The sequence below is a fragment of the Pleurodeles waltl genome, chromosome 6 (genome assembly GCF_031143425.1).
Source record: "Pleurodeles waltl isolate 20211129_DDA chromosome 6, aPleWal1.hap1.20221129, whole genome shotgun sequence".
Taxonomy (NCBI): domain Eukaryota; kingdom Metazoa; phylum Chordata; class Amphibia; order Caudata; family Salamandridae; genus Pleurodeles; species Pleurodeles waltl.
In genome coordinates this window covers 899,455,885-899,479,003 of record NC_090445.1, presented here as the reverse complement: position 1 = coordinate 899,479,003, position 23,119 = coordinate 899,455,885, and positions in this window count along the sequence as shown.

Below are 23,119 nucleotides of genomic sequence, written 5' to 3'. Positions count from 1 at the left end.
AAACATTGACTTTGTAATTACCTAATTGCGACTCGCAATTTACGATTTGCAATTTGGCGTCACAATTTTTAGGAACTCGCTAATTTTGCGATTCCCTAAAATTGGACTGCTAATGCCTTTTGTACATTCGTGCAGGCAATTTTGCATTCGCAAATGGTCAACCTTAGTGATTCACACCATTTGCGAATGCAAAATCAGTTGATACATCCGGCCTCTAGCCTTTAATAAAATCACTATTCTCTGTGCAGCGAAACCTATGAGAATTCACATTCCTTGAAGGCCCCTCTCACGCCCTTTTCCAAAAATACTAATGTAGAAGATCCATATTAATATGCAATAAGTGCATTATGATATGCTTCTATAAAGTCATTTGGAAAGGTTTTGCTGTTTCATTTAAAGCTTGTGTGGCTATTCCTCCACTATACTTTTGTTTGATGGATTACAGAACAGCGTCTGACTGTGTGGAAAGAACGGTTTTGTGGCCTAATTTAAAAATATATTATTTCCATGCCTGGGCTTAAATATAATTGTAGGTGTGCACAAGTGACTGTGAGAAACACTGGGCAATGTTCAATGTTGAATAAAACAGTGTCGAAATAGAGCTGCCATTTTAATTTCTGCTTGACCTATTTGCCCCGAGAAATAAAAAAAAAGTTGATTCCCTTCCTCTCAAATTAGTATCTTTAGCTGTTTCACCATTAACATACACAGATGACAAATAGCTTTTAGCTCAAACTTGCAAAAAGCAATTAATTCCCTATTAGAGTTAATAAACCCGACACGGAATTATGACAAATCTCGGATAATGCAATTTATTACTACTAAAAGTCACATGCGTGTTATGCCAGTGGACAGAAATTGTGAGTTACTCATAATAATATGTATCAAGATGTTTTGTTCGACTCGAGATTCAATTTTCATAAGCACTGGGACGCTGTAAGCTTAAATGTATTTGCCGTAATAACATAACTTTTGACTTTTTGTTGTTTCAATTGTAAACTGGAGGCTAGTCCCCTGTGTTCAAGTTTAGTTCAACCCCCACGAAACCGTTTTCATATGGAACTACAATTATCGAGAGTGCATTTTAAAATCACATGATTATTATTTTTGATATGCTGGTCCATATTCATGGCAATATCCAACAATGTGCTACCAGTTGCAAGAAGAAACTGTCTGTGGCTCAATTTGGAGACTTCCTGCATAGGCAGAAATATAGATTGGTTAAAGAATCTGGGCTTGAATGAAATAAATTTCCCTTCCAGATCACTGACAACTAATTCAAGTCATTCTCAGAGCCCCCATTAAGAAATTTGGGACCCAATGTACAGAATTTAGGGATTACGAGTACTAATTGTGATTCTTTGCACATTTCTATTAGGAAATCGCAATACTAACGTACAAAAAAATACAAGTTAGTAATAGCAATTCCTAATGAGGTAGCAACAGACCTACATCATGAATATTAAAGAGGTAGGTTGCAATTCGCGACCCATTAGGAATTGCTGTTGGCACAGGGATGGTGGCCTGCTGGGGACAGAAGCACACTATGGGGGTCATTACTAGTTTGGCGGTCTCAGGACCACCATGTTGGCTGCGGCGGTTATACAGTCACACTGGCCCGGCGGTGAAGACCGCCAAATTATGACCATGGCAGTCTTCCCAACAGAACACAGCCAATCCACCACCAGTACCCCCAGTGAGGACATGCTGCCACGGACAGCCGTAGGCACCTTCAGGCTGACGGGGACCATGTTGCCACCGGACATATTACGAGGCTGCCCACAGCTGAGGTTTCTGCCGCTGTCGCACAAAAATCCTGGCGTAAACCAACACTATAAAACGAAACACCCACCTTCTGAAACACATACCTGACTGGAGCAACCAGGGATCCTGAACTTGAAGTCCTCCCACTGCTCCTGCTCACACATCAACTCCGTAACTGGCGACGAAGACAACAACCTTAAGCACATACACCTACCTCACACTGGAGGGAAAACCCAAACTACACATGCACACACAACATACACATCTAGGATGGCTAACAACGGCAACACACACACACGTAACCTCAAACCTGTATGCACATACACACAAACCTACATACACACACGCACACCCATTTGACATACTTGCACACCAGTAGTACACACACCATGGCCAACACACACATGCCATACACACATCAAACCGCAGACACAGCACCAGCACTGCCCAACAGAACCATCCACAACAGCACCAATATACACGACAACACAACCGCAACTACACAGACACTTCACCAAGCAATGTCATTGCACACCTCCACATGACAACATATATTAACAACAACACGTAACAACACCAGTCAACCAATAAACACAATCACACTGCCACACAACGAAGCATACGACACAACAGTCCAACACTACACATAATGCATATGACATAGCCATCACCACACACGGACCCACACATGGGCACACAACACCACCATTACACATCTCTACACAAACAATAGACAATTTTGCTACATACAAGCATTTAACAAATACAAACATATCTTACACACATCACACAGCAATGACAGCGGGACAAATAGCAGGGCCACACCCATACAAGCAGCCCAGCCACAACAGCAGGCACAACCAACACACACACGTCACACACACACACACACAAACCAAAGCCCACAAACACCAAACAGCCATTTGAAAGAAAGGCAGGACAAGCATGTCAACATCAAATCCAACAACATGTTGGGCCAGATGTATTAATAAATAAGAACATATAAAAATAAACTTTTGTACAAATAAAAGGCCAATGGCCAGTCCAAAGTGCCAAAGGCACAAATGGCACCTTAGAGTGCCCCAACTTGACTCCTGATTGCAAAATGACCTCCACGTGGTAGGGGCATCAAGGGGCAGGTAGACATCTAAGGGATTGGGAGGGTGCAGGGGGGCTTTCAGCTTGGGTTTGGGAGATGGGTCTTTTGGCCTGGGTTTGGGAGGGGGGACTTTTGGCTTGGATTTAGGAGGGAGGTTCTTGGGCATGGTTTGGGTTTGGGTTTGAGAGGGGTGTCCTTGGGCCTGGGCTTGTGAGGGGTAGGCTTCTTGGCAGAGGGAGGGGTATGGGCACTAGCAGAGGGGGTGGGGGAAGACTTGGAGGTGGAAGGGCTGGACTTAGGGAGGGAGGAAGAAGGCTTGGGGCAGAGGGTGGGAGAGGATGAGGGGAACAAGGAAAACTCAGAGGGAAAATGCTTCTTAGGCACCCAGGGGTGGTCATGACAAAAGGGTTTGGGAGTGGAGGGAGAGAGAGTGGTTGTAAGATGTGTTGGTGTGGCTGTCTTGGGTGCAAGTGAGTGAGTGGAATGCTTGTGGGTGCTGGGTGTCTGTTGGGTGGGTGAGTGCAGGTGTTTAGGTGTCTTGGGAGGAGGGGGGAAGAGGTGCAGGGAGACCCCATGCTGGATGGGTGACTGTCCCTTGGGGTGGTGTCTGTAGGAATGGTATATGTGCTGCATGTGGGGGTGTCGGTGGTTGTGGTGGCTGCAGATGTGGTGACTGGGGTGGATGTCTGCGGGTCTGATATTGTGCTGACTATGGGTAAGATAGGACTTGTGGCTGGATCTGTGAATGATGGTGTGGTGGCTACAGGTGTATCTGGTGTAGTGACTGTGAAGGAGGAGGAGGTGGTGGAAGAGTCAGTACAGGGAGTGGTTTGCATGTCACTACTACCCACACCTGTATGCCAACCCTCACAACTACAACAATATCTAAGTAGGACAGCACAACTGGAGTCATCCACATGATCCCCACCAAAGTATTTTTAGCTGGCGGCACAGCAGTATCATTTGAATCCATGAATACACATCATACCTCTCCATAACCCTATCACCCATTGGATGTGCAGCTGACTAAACAAAACACTTCAGGTCTCAACACTGACAACACCTGATTAGTCCATATCCTCTGTAATAGGTTCATTACAGTGAAGACAACTCCACTCACAGACCACACAGCACCTGATTGTCACATTACATGGCAGGCCACTCTGTACAGTGATCTCATAATAGAGAACAACTATGATTTAGCCATCACAAGTCAGGTGCCCAAACAGGTAATATCTGCTGTATCCAATTTGAATCTGTTGTATAGCCATGTGAATTGTCAGACCCTTTCACAGAGCCAGAGCAGCAGACACTAAGGGGCATATTTATACTCTGTCTGCGCCGAATGTGCATCAAAAATGCAGACTCACATTCAATGCAAACCTTGTCCCATATTTATAAAATGACGGCCGACCCCATGAATGTCAAAATCCCTCCGTGAACGTCATTTTCTGGATGCAGGAAACCGCCTTGCGTTAATGACATGCAAGTTAGGCGTTTCTGTTGAAAAAATGACTTTAAGGCCTGTGCGCCTTATTTATACTCCCACGTCATTTTGACGCACAGGAGGGGGCGGGCCTTAAAAAACGGCACCCAGCCTGATGTGCCCTGTTTTTTTAGTGCCCTTCCCTGCCCCCAGGGACACCCCCTGCCACCCTCGCCCACCCTGGAGGACACCCATGGATGGGGGGACCTATCGCAGGTAAGTACAGGTAAGTTGGGGTAAGTATAAGTTTTTTAAAGTGGCGTAGGGGGGCCTGTCTTGGGCCCCCCTACATGCCACTGTGCCCAATGGCCGGCCATGCCCGGGGGACAGAGGTCCCCTGGGCATGGCCATTGGGCAAGGGGGCATGACTCCTGTCTTTGCTAAGACAGGAGTCATTTCAATGGGGGTGGTGCATCAAAAAATGGTGCAAGTCTGGTTTGAGCCATAATTTTTTACTCAAACCAGACTTGCACCATTTTTTGACGCACAATCCCCATTTGTCCCTATGCCGGCGCTGCCTGGTTTGAGTAATTTTTTTTACTCTGATCAACCCGCAGCGCCGGCAAACGTCAATCCATAAATAAGGTGCCCATAACGCAATGGCGGGGCAAACTTTTATAATTCAGGCCCTAAGTGCGGCATACACATTTTTTGGCCTCAATCCAGAGTAGACCTATGTTGTGCCATCATTGTGTGACTTATACATATGACATGCATGACACAGTGACGTGATATGGCCAGAGGTCAGATGACATGCATGTCACAATACTCTGAGGCACACAGGCGGTGTACCCATATAGGTATATAGCATGACTATATACAGGATTAGGGCAGGAAAACTTGGTGTACCACATATGAAACATTACACATGTGATGTGTGTCACAAATGATTTATCAGGTGAAGCAATGCGCAGCAAGTATGGTGTCTAGCCACTTCAGCATGCCCATTAAAGTATGTGTCAGCATACTATCAACAAGTGATGGACGGAATGCTGAACAATGTCAAACATTCACCCCCACTACAGAGATCTGGGACTAAATCCATAGTTTTTTTGCCACCCATGCCGTTCCAGTTTGGACCCAGCTATATGCAAATCAGTCTTGACCCTGTTCCCCATGGGAACAGTCCAGCCAGAACTGCCAAGCCAGGTCCTCCCTGGACTGGAAACAAGCATCCTAGGACCGGTTTCAGAGTATCACCCTTCATCAGCCAGGCTAGCTTGATTCCAGTGGCATGGGGAGCACGGGACCCACGTCTAGGCATACCCTTTCCATTTGAGGCAACAAATGCAAACAGAACAAGTGATGGATGGAATGCTCAAGAATGTCAAACATTCACCCCCAGTACAGAGATCTGGGCCTAAATCCATTGTTTTTCTGCCACCCATGCTTTTCCAGTTTGGACCCAGCTATTTGCAAATCAGTCTTGATCCTGATCCCCATGGGAACAGTCCAGCCCGAACTGCCAAGCCAGGCCCTCCCAGGACTGGAAACATGCATCCTAGGACCGGTTTCAGGGTATCACCCTTTATCAGCCAGACTAGCTTGATTCCAATGGCATGGGAAGCACAGGACCCATGTCTGGGCATACCCTTCCCATTTGGGGCAACAAATGCAAAAAGAACAAGTGATGGACAGAATGCTGAACAATGTCAAACATTCACCCCCAGTACAAAGATCTGGGCCTAAATCCATCATTTTTTTGCTACCCATGCCGTTCCAGTTTGGAACCAGCTATATGCAAATCAGTCTTGACCTTGTTCCCCATGGGAAAAGTCCAGCCCGAACTGTCAAGCCAGGTCCTCCCTGGACTGAAAACTAGAATCCTAGGACCGTTTTCAAAGTATCACCCTTCATCAGCCAGGCTAGCTTGATTCCAGTGGCATGGGAGCACAGGACCCACGTCTGGGCATACCCTTCCCATTTGGGGCAACAAATGCAAAAAGAACAAGTGATGGACGGAATGCTGAAGAATGTCAAACATTCAACCCCAGTACAGAGATCTGGGCCTAAATCCATCATTTTTTTGTCATGCCACCCATCCTGCTCCAGTTTGGACCCAGCTATATGCAAATCAGTCTTGATCCTGATCCCCATGGGAACAGTCCAGCCCGAACTACCAAGCCAGGTCCTCCCAGGACTGGATACAAGCATCCTTGGACCGGTTTCAGGGTATCACCCTTTATCTGCCATACTAGCTTGATTCCAGTGGCATGGGGAGCACTGGACCCAAGTTAGGGTATACCCTTCCAACTTGGGGCAACAAATACAAAAAGAACAAGTGATGGACGGAATGCTGAAGAATGTCAAACATTCACTCCCAGTACAGAGATCTGGGCCTAAATCCATAATTTTTTTTTGCCACCCATGCCGTTCCAGTTTGGACCCAGCTACATGCAAATCAGTCTTGACCCTGTTCCCCATGGGAACAGTCCAGCCCGAGCTGCCATGCCAGGTCCTCCCAAGACTGGAAACAAGCATCCTAGGCCCAGTCTCAGGGTATCACCCTTCATCAGCCAGGCTAGCTTGATTCCAGTGGCATGGGGTGCACAGGACCCACGTCTAGGCATACCTTTCCCACTTGGGGCAAACAAATGCAAAAAGAACAAGTGATGGACAGAATGCTGAACAATGTCAAACATTCACCCCCAGTACAGAGATCTGGGCCTAAATCCATCATTTTTTTGCCATCCATACCGTTCCAGTTTGGAACCAGCTATATGCAAATCAGTCCTGACCCTGTTCCCCATGGGAAAAGTCCAGCCCGAACTGCCAAGCCAGGTCCTCCCTGGACTGAAAACTAGCATCCTAGGACCGGTTTCAGGGTATCACGCTTCATCAGCCAGGCTAGCTTGATTCCAGTAGCATGGGGAGCTTGGGACCCACGTCTGGGCATACCCTTCCCATTTGGGGCAACAAATGCAAAAAGAAGAAGTGATGGACGGAATGCTGAACAATGTCAAACATTCACCCCCAGTACAGAGATCTGGGCCTAAATCCATATTTTTTTTGCCACCCATGCCGTTCCAGTTTGGACCCAGCTACATGCAAATCAGTCTTGATCCTGTTCCCCATGGGAACAGTCCAGCCCGAACTGCCAAGCCAGGTCCTCCCAGGACTGGAAACATGCATCCTAGGACCGGTATCAGGGTATCACCCTTCATCAGCCAGGCTAGCTTGATTTCAGTGGCATGGGGAGCACAGGACCCACGTCTGGGCATACCGTTCCCACTTGGGGCGACAAGTGCAAAAAGAACAGGTGATGGACGGAATGCTGAACAATGTCAAACATTCTCCCCCAGTACAGAGATCCGGGCCCAAATCCATCGGTTTTTTGCCAACCATGCCGTTCCAGTTTGGAACCAGCTATATGCAAATCAGTCTTGACCCTGTTCCCCATGGTAATAGTCCAGCCCGAACTGCCAAGCCAGGTCCTCCCTGGACTGGAAACAAGCATCCTAGGACTGGTTCCAGGGTATCACCCTTCATCAGCCAGGCTAGCTTGATTCCAGTGGCATGGGGAGCATGGGTCCCATGCCTTGGCATACCCTTCCCACTTGGGGCGACAAACGTGGGTCCCGTGCTCACTGCGCCACTGGATTCAAGCTAGCCTAGCTGATGAAGGGTGATACCCTGAAACCAGTCCTAGGATGCTTGTTTCCGGTCTATGGAGGACCTGGCTTGGCAGTTCGGGCTGTCTGTTCCCATGAAGAACAGGGCCAAGACTGATTAGCATATGGCTGGGTCCAAACTGGGGTGGCATAGTGAGCAAAAAAACAATGGATTAAACCCAGATCTTTGTGACTGGGTGTGAATGTTTGATTTGCTCTGCATTCTGTCCATCATCTGTTCTTTTTGGAGAGGCATATCATCCAGACATATTGACTGTATCATCAGACCATCATGGATCTATGTACCCAGTTGGAACCTGATCTATTGCCTGCCATACATATTCCCTATGCCATCCCTCCCACAGTACAAGTCCTGTCAGTTCTATACTTCCATACCACAGGCTGCTTGCAGAATACAGTGGGCTTGGCAGCAGGGATGTCACAGCCCATGTTTAGTCTTGTGCTGAAGGATGTATGTGTGTGCTTTATTGAAACACCTTGACAGCCACATCAGGTTTCTCCAACGTGCGGATTTGGCCTATGTGAAAACAGACTTCTATGATATGGGTCATATTCCTCATGTAAAGGGGCCATTGATAGCACCCATATAGTGCTGGTCCCTCCCAGTGCCAAGGAACAGGTGTACAGGAAGAGGAAGAACTACCATTCCACAAATGTACAGGTGGTATGTGTGGCATACCAGTAGATCTCACAAGTGACAGCCATGTTTCCTGGTTCTGTGCATGACTCCTACATTCTGAGGAACATCAATGTCCCACACATGATGGCCCGATTACACAGAGAGAGGACTTGGCTCATTGGCATGTATGCATTTGGATGTGAATTTCTGTAATGGAACCTGTCATCACATTCTTCCCTGTGGCTATACCTGTATTGTAACAGGTCCTACATCTGTGCACACAGGTGACTCTGGCTATCCTAACATTCCCTGGCTGATGACACCAGTGAGGTACCCTGCGATGAGAGGGGAACTCTGTTCCAATGAGGCTCACAGCGGACGAGGTGTGTAATTGAAAGAACATTTGGCCTTCTGAAGGTCAGATCCAGGTGCCTGTAGGAAAGTACCATCTTGCCTGGCATGTTACCCCCATTTTTACTTGTGTGTCAGTTTGTTTTTGCCTGTCTCACTGGGATCCTGCTAGCCAGGACCCCAATGCTCATAGTGTGTGGCCTAAATGTATTCCCTGTGTAGTGCCCAACTGTGTCACAGAGACTCTGCTAACCAGAATCTCAGTGCTTATGCTCTCTCTGCTTTTTAAAATTGTCACTGCAGGCTAGTGACCATGTTTACCAATTCTGATTGGCACACTGGAACACCCTTATAATTCCCTAGTATATGGTACCTAGGTACCCAGGGTATTGGGGTTCCAGGAGATCCCTATGGGCTGCAGCATTTCTTTTGCCACCCATAGGGAGCTCAAACAATTCATACACAGGACTGCCTCTGCAGCCTGAGTGAAATAATGTCCAATAATGTATTTCACAGCCATTTTACACTGCACTTAATTAACTTATAAGTCACCTATATGTCTAACCCTCACTTAGTGAAGGTTAGGTGAAAAGTTACTAAGTGTGAGGGCACCCTGTCACTAGCCAAGGTGCCACCACATTGTTCAGGGAAATTTCCCCGGACTTTGTGATTGCGGGGACACCATTACACGCATGCACCACATATAGGTCAATACCTATATATAGCTTCACAATGGTAACTCCGAATATGGCCATGTAACATGTCTAAGATCATGGAATTGTCCCCTCATGCCACATCTGTTTTTGGGGTGCCAACCCTATGCATCTCGGGGCTCCAGCATGGTCCCTGGGTGCTTCCAAACTAGCTCTCTGGGGTTTTCACTGCAGCTACCGCTGCTGCCAACCCACAGACAGGCTATTGCCCTCCTGGGGTCTGGGCAGCCCAGTCCCAGGAAGGCACAACAAAGTATTTCCTCTGAGAGAGGGTGTTACACCCTCTCCCTTTGGAAATAGGTGGTAAGGGCTGGGGAGGAGTAGCCTCCCACAGCCTCTGGCAATGCTTTGAAGGGCACAGATGGTGCCCTCCTTGCATAAACCAGTGTATACCGGTTCAGGGATCCTCCAGCCCCTGCTCTGGCGCAAAACTGGACAAAGGAAAGGGAGTGACCACTCCCCTGTCCATCACCACCCCGGGGGTGGTGCCCAGAGCTCCTCCAGTGTGTCCCAGACCTCTGCCACCTTGAATGCAGAGGTGTGAGATCACAGTGGAGGTCTCTGAGTGGCCAGTGCCAGCATGTGACATCAGAGACCCTTTCTGATAGGTGCTTTCCTGGTTAGATGGCCAATCCTCCTCTGGGGGCTATTTAGAGTCTCTCCTGTGGGTCTCTCTGCAGATAATTAATGCAGGAGCTCACCAGAGTTCATCTGCATCTCCCTCTTTGATTTCTGCCAAGGATCGACCGCTGACTGCTCCAGGACGCCTGCAAAACCTCAACAAAGTAGCAAGACGACTACTAGCAACATTGTAACACCTAAGGGCTGTCTGCCTTCACCCTGCACTGGAAGCCAAGAATAAATCTCCTGTGGGTCGACGAATCTTCCCCCTGGTAACACAGGCATCAAACTTCTGCATCACTGGTCCTCTGGGTCCACTTTCATCTTGCCGAGCGTGGTCCCTGGAACACAGGCGCTGGATCCAAGTGACACCGACAGTCCAGTGGTCCTTCTGTCCAAATTTGGTGGAAGTAAGTCCTTTCTTCCCCATGCCAGACAGTAATCCTGTGTACTGCGTGATCTGCAGCTGCTAGGGCTTCTGTGCACTTTTGCAAGGAATCCTTCGTGCACAGCATAGCCCAGGTCCCCAGCACTCCATCCTGCATTGCTCAACTCACTGAATTGACCACCGGTTTCGTGGGTCCCTTCTTTGTAGTGTTTAGACGACCGCCATTTCTTGAATGCCTGTTCAAGTGCTTCTGCAGGTGCTGCCTGCTTCTGCTTGGGCTCTCTGTACTTCTGAGTGCCCACTCTGTCTCCTCCTCCAAGGGGTGACCTCCTGGTCCTTCCTGGGCCCAGGCAGCACCCATTTTCTTCAATCCCAACCTTTGCAGCTAGCAAGGCTTGTTTGCGGTCTTTCTGCATGGAAACAACTCTGCCTCCTCCAGCACACCATGGGACATCTCCTGCGCAAAGCAGAAGTTCCTGGCATCTTCCGTTCTTGCAGAATCTTCAGCTTCTTCCACCCAGAGGCAGCCCTGTTGCACCTTCATCCGGGATTTAGTGGGCTCCTGCCCCCCCGGACACTTGCGTGACTCTTGGACTTGGTCCCTTTCCCTTTCAGGTCCTCAGGTCCAGGAATCCATCTTCAGTGCTTTGCAGTCAGTTATTGTCTTTGCAGATTCTCCTATCACAACTTTAGTGTGTTTCTGGGGAAGTAGGGTAACTTTACTCCTACTTTTCAGGGTCTTTGGGTGGGGTATCTTAGACACCCTTAGTGTTTTCTTACACTCCCAGTGACCCTCTACGCACTACACTAGTCCTGGGGTCCATTCGTGGTTCGCATTCCACTTTCTTAGTATATGGTTTGTGTTGCCCCTAGGCCTATTGCATCCTATTGTATTCTACAGCATTTGCACTACTTTTCTAACTGTTTACTTACCTGAATTTGGTTTGTGTGTATATTTTGTGTATTTTACTTACCTCCTAAGGGAGTATATCCTCTGAGATATTTTGGACACATTGTCACTAAAATAAAGTACCTTTATTTTTAGTAACTCTGAGTATTCTGATTTTTATGATATAGTGCTATATGATATAAGTGGTATAGTAGGAGCTTTGCATGTCTCCCAGTTCACCCTAAGCTGCTCTGCTATAGCTACCTCTATCAGCCTAAGCTGCTAGAACACTACTAATCTACTAATAAGGGATAACTGGATCTGGCACAAAGTGTAAGTACCATCAGGTACCCACTATAAGCCAGCCCAGCCTCCTACAGTGCCTGGCATCTCTGGAGGTGCCCGCCTCTACAGTCCCCAAAAGGTATGCCAGATCATTGTTGCCTGCTGCATGCTCCACAATCTTGCCCTCAGATGTCAGATACTATTACTATCTGATGATGACAAGGCAGCTGGACCAGTGGTTCGTAATGCAGACATGGAAAGCGATGAGGTCGGTGCAGTTGACTCTAGGACTGAGCTCATCAATCAGTACTTCCAGTAACATACAGGTAAGCTGTGTGTGTATTTGCAAGTGTTGTACATCCACAATGATTGGTGACAATTGTCCTCCTGAGTCGGATTATCAGTGGTGGTGTGATGTGTTCCAATCCCTATGTGTGTGTTGGGAGGGGTGGCTGATTGCATGTAAGGTGCTGTGTTAAAATGTCTCATCTCTAACATGTGTACCCAAAGCAGGTTGCTAGATTCACATCTCCTATGGCCAGACCTGTATAGTGCTATGTGGCCTGCATTCTCCTGTTTTCATGTCATTTCAGCGACTGACTGTGTAATGTTGATCATTTCCTCTCCTAACTATAACTTGTGGCATTCATGGTAATTAGCCTTTGGTAACTGTTTCCAGAATGGAGTTTTGCACATGAAAGATGCCAGCAACAGTGATTAGTGATGTATTTGCTGAGATTGGTGATGTAGATCTGTTATGCTCAGTTTAGTTGCCAATTTACACTGGGCACAACAACTATGTACTGCATATGTGCTTTGTGTGGCACCATGCCATCTATCCTGAAGGAACTCTGTCATTGTATTTTTGCAGGTTTGATAAGTGGATTTACCCTATTGTGTGGCTGGACTAGTGACTCCCTTACATCTGCCCTGGGACATATCTGTTGCATTGTGTCTCCTGCAGAAGTTGCCTCCCTCTGCTGCCCATTACTCTGTCCGATGGTTTAGGGGGCCATTGCCATATAACATTTTGCATACCAAACATTTGTTAATGTCAAAATAAAGATTACATGCAGTTGCTGTGATCTATTGTGTTTATTGTGCATACAAAAGAAATATGAGTAAAACATATTTGGTGCCTTCAGTGAGAAACAGGTGATGAGTGGGGTCATGGTAGTTGGAATCAAAGGAGTAGGTGCCACAGCTGTTGGTAGCACAGGTCCAGTGTCTATGGGCCATGGGAAAATGGAGTAATGTCAGTGAACAGTCAACAGGGTGTCTCAGTGGCACACAAGGGAGAGAAATGAGGAGAGTTTCAGTTCGTGACGGTGGGTTTTGTCTCAGCATCTGCTCCAGCCAAATGTCTGAGTGGACGTCCACATTTGCAGGGGGTTCTTCTGCTACAGAGGGAGGGGTGACTGAGGGCTGTGGTTCCGCTGTCAAGGCCTCCATTTCACTAGTGGCGCAGATGTGGAAGGTTTAAATGTGATGTGGCTAGTGGAAGGGGCCTGCTGGTGGGTGGAGGAAGCATGCAGGGTGGTGTTAATGTCCCTGAGCACCCCTGCGATGGAGGCTATGGTGGCATTGTGGGCTGCATGTCCTACTGGTAGTATTCCCTCTGCAGCCTTTGGTTTACCCCCAACATGTTAATTATCTGGCCCACCCTGTCCTGGGATTTAGGATATGCTCCCAGGAGTTGGGCGATGGTTTCCTGGTCAGGTGACTCCCTTGGGTGCCCCGTCCTCTGGCCCACAGGTTCCCTCCCATGCCCCCTGCCCCCATGTGCCTGTGCCCCTGGTACAGTGTGCCCACTTCCAGGTGCATCAGGACCTTCATTGTCTTGGGTGTGAGGGAGTGACTCAGGTCCCTGTACTGTGGGGCACACTATTGATTGAACAGTCCTTGGGAGACAGGCAGCTTGGGAATGAAGGGTTGGCTGTGCTGTTGATGCCACAGGGTGGGGGGAGTTTGATGTGGGTGGGGTGAGGCAGGGAGTGGTAGACTGAACAGGTGTCCCAGATGGGCCAGGTAGGTTGTCACTGTCCAGGCATTCAGCAGCCTTGTCCTCACTAGGGCCTTCATCCTGAGGAGGGCTAGCAGTCTCTGGTATCCTCTCCATGGTGGCAGTGGCAGGGGTACATCTAAATGGAGTGAGAGTGAGTTAAATAGCAAATGTGGGATTGGTTGTCTCTTTGTTTGATGCATAGAGTGGCTTGACCTGATTCCCAGCAATGGCAATGACAGGTGCAGCACTGCTAACACTGTTGGTGGATAGTGGATTGTGACATGTGTACCATTCTCCATAGAGATTGTTGTCAATTGGTCTTGGTAACTTTTGCTCTGTGGGGGGGTTCTGTTCCTGTGTGGTGGGTCACATGACAGGTGTGCCCTGTGAGCTTGTGGCAATTCTGGCTTACTAGATGTGAGTGGAAATGGCTGTACATTGCAGCATGGTGTCCAAGTGGGAGGAGGCTATGTGTGTATGCAAGGTTGCTTGTCCTCCCTGTGCATGTTGTGCATGGAGTATACCTTCTTTGTTTCAAGCCCATAGTCAATCCAGTTCAGGGTTGTTGATCTGGATATGTGGTCTTTAGGTTTAGTGACACTGCTGTGGCTGTGTTTGGTATTTTTTGACATTGTGCAGTGCTATTGCATTGCTGTCATTGCCATGCAGTGGTCCCCAGTTGTAGCATCCAGTTAGTGTAGCTAATGCAATGGTCATACATACTAGAGATGTGATGTGAAGTGCACATTTCAGGTTTTGTTGTAGATGTGGTAGTGCATTGTGGGAGTCATATTGATTGTTATTGGCACTGCTATCCGTGCACTTGCTAGGGACTATGTGGCCATTGGGGCTGGGTGGTGGTGTGGCATGCACGAGAGGGGCATTAGGTGGGACGTGTAGTGGGAGATAGAGTGGATTGGGGAGTGTTTGGGTGGTGAGGAAGCATGCTGGACAGGATTTATTTGTGCCAGGGGAGTGGTAGTTACTTGCCAGAGCCCAGTCCTCTGGGTATTACAGTCAGGCCCTCTGGATGCAGGATGCTCAAGACCTTCTCCACCCACGATGTGAACTCTGAGGGAGGAGGTTGGGGCCCACGGCCAGTCTTCTACATGGCAATTTGGTGTCTCAATCTCAAGGAATGCACCTTCCCCCGTAGGTCATTCCACCTCTTCCTGATGCCCTCCTTGTGTGTGGATGGTTGCCTACTGATTTGACCCTGTTGACAATTCTCTGCCATAACTCAATTTTCCTGACAAGGGAGGTTTGCTGAACCTGTGCTCCAAACATTTTTGGCTCTACCCTGATGATTTCATCGACTGGGACCCTCAGTTCTTGTCTGTGAAGCGTGGGTGCCTTTGATGGGACATGGTGGCGGTTGTGTGTGTAAGGGTGCAATGTATGGTGCTTGGTGGGGTGAGGGTGTTTTGTTGTATGTGATGGTCGGTTGTGGTGTTTGTGTGTAGTCGTGATGTGTGTATTGTGTTGTTTGTGCAGTTGTGTGGTGAGTGTGAAGTGTATATGTGCCCTTGGTGTACAAGTGCTGAGTTGTTCATTTGTCGGTCCTCTCTCTCTGTAAATATCGTTTTGGTAGCAAAGGATTGTGGGTTGTGTTATATAGTGCTGTGAGTAGGTATGTCTGATGTGTTTATGTATGTCAGCTGTGGAGTATTTGAACTGTCCAATATGATGTTGTGTTCTGCCTGCAGTGGGCTTTTGAGCACGGTGGTTCGCACTGCCTATGGTTTGCCGCCATAGAAGAACCGCAGTGGTGATTTGTGGCTCGTAATGGGTAGGGTGCAAAGTTGTCAGCCTGGCGGTGCTGGTTGTGGAACCGTCTCTTTCATGCCCTCCTGTGTCCTGGCAGTGTCGTGTTTTAGGCTGTTTAGTGGGAGTCTTCACAGTGTGACTCGTAATACGGGCGGTCTGATTACCGCCAACATGGCTGTCTTTTGGCAGCCGTCACAGCAACACTCTTGCAATAAAACCGCCAAAGTCGTAATAAGGCCCTATGTCTGTGATTGCATTTTAAAGAAGCAATCTTTTTTTAAATGAAGCCCATTTTCCTTAAAGGAAAATGGAATGTGTTTCAACAAATATAATGAAATAATTAACTGTCAATTTTTAAGAGTAGGCTGCGGTCCCTTGGACTTCTGACTGCTCTTAAAAAAATATTTGTTTCAACTTTCACATGAGGAAAGGGATCCCGTAGGGAAGCCCTTCCCATTTGTGCATGGTTACCACTAACCTTGAGGTGTTGGTAAAAAATGAAAGTTTTCCAACCATAATTCAGTCACGAAACTTTCACGCACAGCACTACAGTTCGGACATTTGAAAAGGACACCCTAAACATGGCCCTTCCAAATATCGAATTGCTAAACACAAACTGCGATTTGGTAAGATGTTACCGAATCGCAATTTGTGCTCTGTACATATGGAAAAGCAATTATTGGGTCGGTAACAGCCCAATTTGCAGAATTGGGCTGTTTTCAAGTGCAAAAATGCTTTTGTACATATGCCCCTAGGAGTGAAGTTTGTGCAGCCAGTGGGAGCAAATATGCAGAGCAGTGCTGCACAAATGACAAAAAAAATCAGGAAAGATGATGTCATCAGCAGCATTTACATAAAAAAATCAGTTTTGAATTAAGCTCAGTATTGTTTCACAGTGCAATGGTAAGCAAGTTGTGTCTTGCATGAGATGTGCTATACTAGACTGCAGCGCTCCACCATAAGCAAATCAACCACAAGTGATTCCACAGGATTAGCCAAAAGTTTGATAACTTTAGAAAGTATAAAAATGTGTTCCATTATTTTGGTGCATAGAGAATGTAATCCTTATTAAAAGTTTGAAAAACAATTATACCATTTAATAGCATGGAACTAAACAAGAGAATCATATGAACAGGACATGTCCATAATCATGGCAACAAACAGCCAAATTAAAAAGTGCCGGGCAACATATAGATAATTCAAATATAAAAATCGACAATAGGCAATAGTTGGTTATTTCTTATATAACATCCGATGGATAATGCAGCCGTCGGTATTGCAGCCAACACTTGATTCATCTCCGAAAAACATCCTCAGGGCTTCTGGTAGCAATTTTTATGCAACTTAGAAGAGCTGGCTGAATGGTAAGCAAGGTGCAATAAGATTGCACATAATAGTGTGAGTATAACTCCTTACTTTCGAATAGCGTTGTTGAAGGAATAATCAGTAGGCCCTTTGTAAGTAAGGGCTAGTGCATCGCCAGCCACAGGTGCAGTTTATAGAAGTCCCTGATGCCAGAATCCACACACGGTCATGCTGCAATTCAACAGGTCTTGCATGAGATGTGTTAAGAAGTGTTCGTAGGGGGTGCTATGCCTTTCTCTGAGCAGTACATAAATATAATATTACTGTACTGGCTATTCTATAAACGTGTAAGAATATAACTAACTCCCTGAAAGTAAGTCAGGCACAAATCACTGGGGACAGTAGGAAACGAAAAAGAAGAGGAAAGAAAAGAAAAGAAAAGAAAAGAGGAAGGGAGAAGAACAAAAATGGATGACATTATATAATACATTTTACTAGAAAAAGAAAATTTAATTAAATACTGAGAAGGCAATCGTAATAAAATAAATAATTATAAAAACTATAAATATGTGTAGTGTAAATATACAAACATTTCAAAGTGGATTTAAATATGGTATTGGGAGTAATTTGCAATTGTGCTTTTATGAAAAGAATGATGTGGTAGGAAAATCAATAAACACTGCCAGAAATTCTACCATTTGAATTTAATTATGTCATAAAGCATGCAAATTATATGTTCGGTCGTTAGCATATACGACTTCCCCCAAGAAAAAGAAGACAATTCAGAACGTGTTTCAAAGCAAGGATAATTTTTTCCAATCCTACTTCTAAGTAGAAAACTATGTGTAATATAAGCCTCTTGACAAATTTCACTTGAAAATGTTTAACAAAGTGTATTACTAGAGAAAACATGGCAAAATAATAAACTATTAAGGGTCCTGCAACATCTTAGCATGTTCTGAACCCTCATTTAAGGAGCCCACACCTTGCAGAAAATTCGTACCTGTAAGGATCAACGAAATGTGAAATTTCAGTTATTTTGTATTTACCATGGAAATAGTTTTGCAGGTTAAGGTTTCCCTTACCTCACACCCCCTACAAAAGTTTTTTTTTTTCGAGCTTGCCTGCTACACCTCTGCCATCCAGACATACGTTCAATAGTGCAGAGTGGTGTGAGAAGGTCCTGCAAATCTTGTGAAGACCTACCGAGGTATGTGATTGTGGGTGATTGTGGGTGTTTGGCCCATTCACCAGACTCTCCATTGAGATTGTTTTGCACCAGCCTTCAGGCGCTCCATTGCCCACTTTTCAGACACTCTATTGGGAAAACTCACTTACCTAACGTTTCATATCTGGAACATATTTGCTCTATATCCACTCATTTTGTAGATTTTCAACTGTTGTAAATAGCATATTCACACCTGCAAATCAGAAGTTCCTGACAATGAATTAGACTTTGTTTTTTACGTATACAATAGTGCCTTTTTTCAAGTGCAAGTTGCACCCTTGTGCAGAAAAGGTATTGCAGTTCAATCCAGAAAAAATAATGTAGCAATTGTGATCTACCTTCTCTGACTCGTCAGGCACTTTGGTTGTGTCCTGAATGACTTTAATCACATTTGTAACTACGTTAGCTTTCCTCCCCAACCAATATAAGCAGAATAAAACTATATCCAGTCACAAGATATTGTTAGGGAAATATTAGTACAGTTTGTAATTAAATGTTGTCCAATTAAATCAAAACAGTGCTGTCAAAGATAGTTGAGCATTCATTTTCACTAATATCGCCTACGCTCAGTATAATTACAAAATGGCCCTTCCTTCACAAGACCGTGCTGCTTTTCTTCAGGCTGGGTATTAATGCATTCAGACAAGCTTTCTTATTCTTCAAAAACCTTTTAAAGCTTGTATGTAGCAAAGAGATATATCTGGGTCAATTGCACAGCCTTTTATCCTTACCCACCATGCTAAACATGGAGTACATTGTCTATTTCTATGAGGTAATTATCTACCTACCTTTGAGTGACTGAAAGTCTTGGTAGCTCTGTTCTTTCGGAGTGTCCTTGCATACGCAGTAATGTATCAAATTCAAAATGGTAGAGTCATGTTCTTTTGGAATATACGAGTGCGCTCTCTCTCGCACATAACTGCTTACATACATTTATTTAAAGTACCCTCCTTCATTCTAGTGAGAGATTTGATTATATATGCCTGCCGAAATCAGTACAGCATATTCTTATCACAAGATGACCTGCAAACACAGTGAATCAAATACCCAAATCATGAAAGGCATCAGTGTACATACTGTAATAAAAATAAGCCCCAACAACAGTATAGGGGATCAAGCAAAGAGCCGGCCTAATTGCGAACATTCCTCTGTCATCTGCCACACCAGTTCAGTTAAAACTGACAATCACCAACTTTAAATATGCTTTCATTTCAGTTGATTTAGATAAACTTGGAGATGTAACCATCACAAACTAAATAGACACAGATTAGATGTGCTAAGGTGTTTTTTTTACAGAACAGGAGAATTAATCAACCATTAATCACCCCAAATTGATATTTTGGTACCTGAAAGATACTCCGTTACATATATTAAGGCTAAGCAAAAATGGGGGCTTGCGTTTTTTTTTTTTAATATATAGCACTGCTCAAAAAGAGAGTGATTGACCACATGAACCTTCGTACTTCACACAGTGGCATTCCATCTCTACACCAAAAGAATCATCCATTCTTCACTATGGAAATCTGGCAAACTGGTCAGTTCTACAAAGGGTCGACATTAAGCTTTAATATTCACTAAACAAAATCTAATCATAAAATGTAGGCACTTAAAGCACCTACAGTATTGCTGAACCTGACAAACACTGCAATTTTTCAACATGTGCCAGAGGATCGTAGTAGAAGGCAACCTTATCACCGACCACAAGTCAAGACTAACAAATTAGTATGACCACACTATCCTTGCAGCTAGACACTGGCCCCCAGAAAAGGATACCCTTACGCATAAACAAACAAAATATCTCCTTGAAAATCTGATCAGAGCAAACGTGATCTCTCGCTTGAAAAAACATTATTAAAAAAGTAACATTTATCCTTATTTAATGAATTTACAATTGTTTCCATTTAATTTTCACCCCATCGCAATCATGTGCCTAAGCAGACAGTGGGGGTCATTTACAGTTTGGTGAAGCAGGAGAGCCAGCCATAACTCAACAGTGCTCCAGTCCCACTACGTGTGTAAAAGCACTGGGATTCTGACAGTGAAGCCGCCACTGGATTTGTCATCAGAAAGCTCTTACCTGATGGGCCATCTGGCATAGGGCTATCAGGCCTTAGTCACAGTCATCCGTTCTATTTAGATTGTGGTGACCGTCACAAGGGTTTCCTGTCTGGGACTGCATGTGAGGCAGGTGAGTCGATCCTTAGCCCCCCGGTGCAGACAAAAATCTATATGCACATCCAGAATATAGATTTTTTGTTTTTCAAGATGATATTCTCAATTTTGGAGTTTTTGCTTAAAAAAAATACTGCACATTAAATGTGCATTAAATACGTAATTCTTTGGAGCTACCACAGATGCGGCTTCTCTGAAGAAAGGACGATCCCCTCCTGCCTTTGGGGATTTCGAAGTCTTGTGGGAAGGAGGAGGCTATGGCTTCCACTAAACTGGCAGCCTGGAGTACTTTCTTCCATACTTTAGATTACCTCTTAACAGTCAAACCCATCTAATACCTGTTAGTCTCAAACTTTCAAAATTACCAATAGACTGGCAAGAAAACTGGGCATCACATGATGCTCTGCACAAGACCCACCATTTGAAGTTACAAAGAAACAGAAAAATATAGTGCTTAATTATAAAAAAACAATAAGCCAGAATGAAAATTAATGTAAGAAATTAGGTAATTAGTTGAGAGGGAGTGGAAGCCCCACTCAGATATTATCAACAATCCCTGTCAGGGTGAACTACAAAAGTAACTAACCCCACAGGTAGCTTAGCACAAAGCCATAACTTAGGTGCAATGTGAAAAGTATTTATGCAGCACTCCAACAGTAAAAATGTGAAAACACAGCACAAGATACTGAGAGCATATTAATAAATATAGTAACACCAGAACAACAAAAATCAAATCAGTACAAACGTAGATATGAGTTTTCTTAGTTTTAGATGAAAATAGCACCAAAAAGCACAAAGCACCACTTGCTGTAATCTGGTCATGCTGAACTGTATAAAGTCACAAGTTCAGGTCAAACGCGATGGAGCGCGGATCGTATACAGGGACGAGGTTCACTCCGCTAAAGGGTTACCATCTTTAGTCTGCACAAAGAGATGCTGTTCGCATTGGATGGGGCTGCAAGGAGGTCGTTGTTGGTGCAAGGAGCATCTCAGGTGTTTGCTGAAGCATGCAGAGTCAGTTGTTGGTGGAGATTCACATGAGTGGTCGACGCAGACTTTCATTGTCGATGGGAAGTGCAGGTCTTACTGGAACCTCACTTTGGCAGTCATGAGAAGCCCACAATTTCTGTATCATCACCTTTTCTTCAAGAGGAGTACACTCTGATGCCAGCCAAGTGTACAGGACCTGGGGATCACCACTTGGGAAATCAAAACTCACTCCAGCAGAGGCCAGCAACAGAGCTGAGAGAGGTCCATGGAGGTCCAGTTGGTGCTGGTCATCTGGGCAGTAACGAGGAGGCCTCTGGAAACTTGTACTGTCCCTTGCTCATAGATGAGGTCAGTCAACTGATCCTTGGAGTCATTCTGGAGAGCTTGGTTTCAAGGCATGCAGGTCCTATCTTCCTTCTTCATAGAGTAGGACAACCATACTATGTATTTACCACAAGTCCAGGTGTGTTCTGATGAGTGTTTCTGAAGATGCCACTTTTATACCTGATGCTGGCTTTTGTGTGAGGAAATTCCCTGACCTAACCGCGAAACTCATTCTGATCAGCTCTTCCCCTTCCCCTAAGTTTGCTTCTACACATTCTAAGGTGACAGTGACAAGGGCAGCCTGGTATCAGGTTCCTTTCTATGAGTTGGAGAAAGAGCCTTTTGAAGTTCAATCGGGGCAGGGTACAGCTCCTCCCCACTCATCCTCTCAGAAAGACCCATTCCTCTCACATATGGGCCTTCTTTGCTCAGTATGAAAAGACTACACAGCCTACAATAGGAAAGCCATTCACACTTATGTGACCCTGGGCACTGACAGAAAGGCACATTTGGTTGAGGCAGAAAAATGCCAACTTCCTAAAAGTGTTATTTTCAGAAACGTAACTTAAAATCCAACTTTACCATTAAAGAGGTGTTTAAATTACAATTAATATGAGAGTAAATAGTATTTCTCTACTTGGTCCCATACTTAATGTATGATTTATTAAGTGTAATGTAACCCAGTGTTAACCTATGCGAGGGATATACTCACTGCAGTGATAAAAGACTTATGGGTGTTTTAGTACCAGGACAAATAAAACTTAAACCCATATGTTCTACTTTTTAAATATAATCCACCTTGCCCTATGAGAAGTTAGGAACTACTTTAGGGATGACTTATATGTTTTAAAAAGGAAGGCTTACGCCTGACAAATATTTATTTGCCAGTTCAAAATGGCAGTTTAAAACTGCACCATAGGCTGCAGTGGGAGGCCTGGGACATGTTTTACAGTGCTACATTAATGGGAGACACAATGAGTGCTACAGTCCACTAAAAGCATTTAATTTACAGGCCCTAGGGACATGTACTTTCATTTACTAGGTACATATGGGTAAGTTGAATGTACCAATTACATGAAGGCCAATTTTATCATATTTAGAAGGGAGAACACAAGTACTTAATCTCTGGTTGGCAGGGAAAATGTGCTTAGGGTCCTAAAAGTCAACAGAAATGGGTGCAGCACAGGAAGAGAAAAATCTGAGTGGCCCTGCAAGAAGGGCCAGATGCACAGCTAAGCATTATGCAATACAATACTAAATTACCCAACTCTGGAACACCAGACATTGTGCACAAATTCACATAATTTGTCCAGAATACGAAAGTAACCATAAAAAACAAGGCAGCAGGGTTTTCTATATCTCAGTTTTCGGGTATAATAGTTAAATAAACCCCCATCACTGGTTGTATGGATCACAGACTATAAAGAGTGTAGTGTTCTAGTCTTTCATCTGTTTATTCATTAAGCATTGATCTTTAGGTT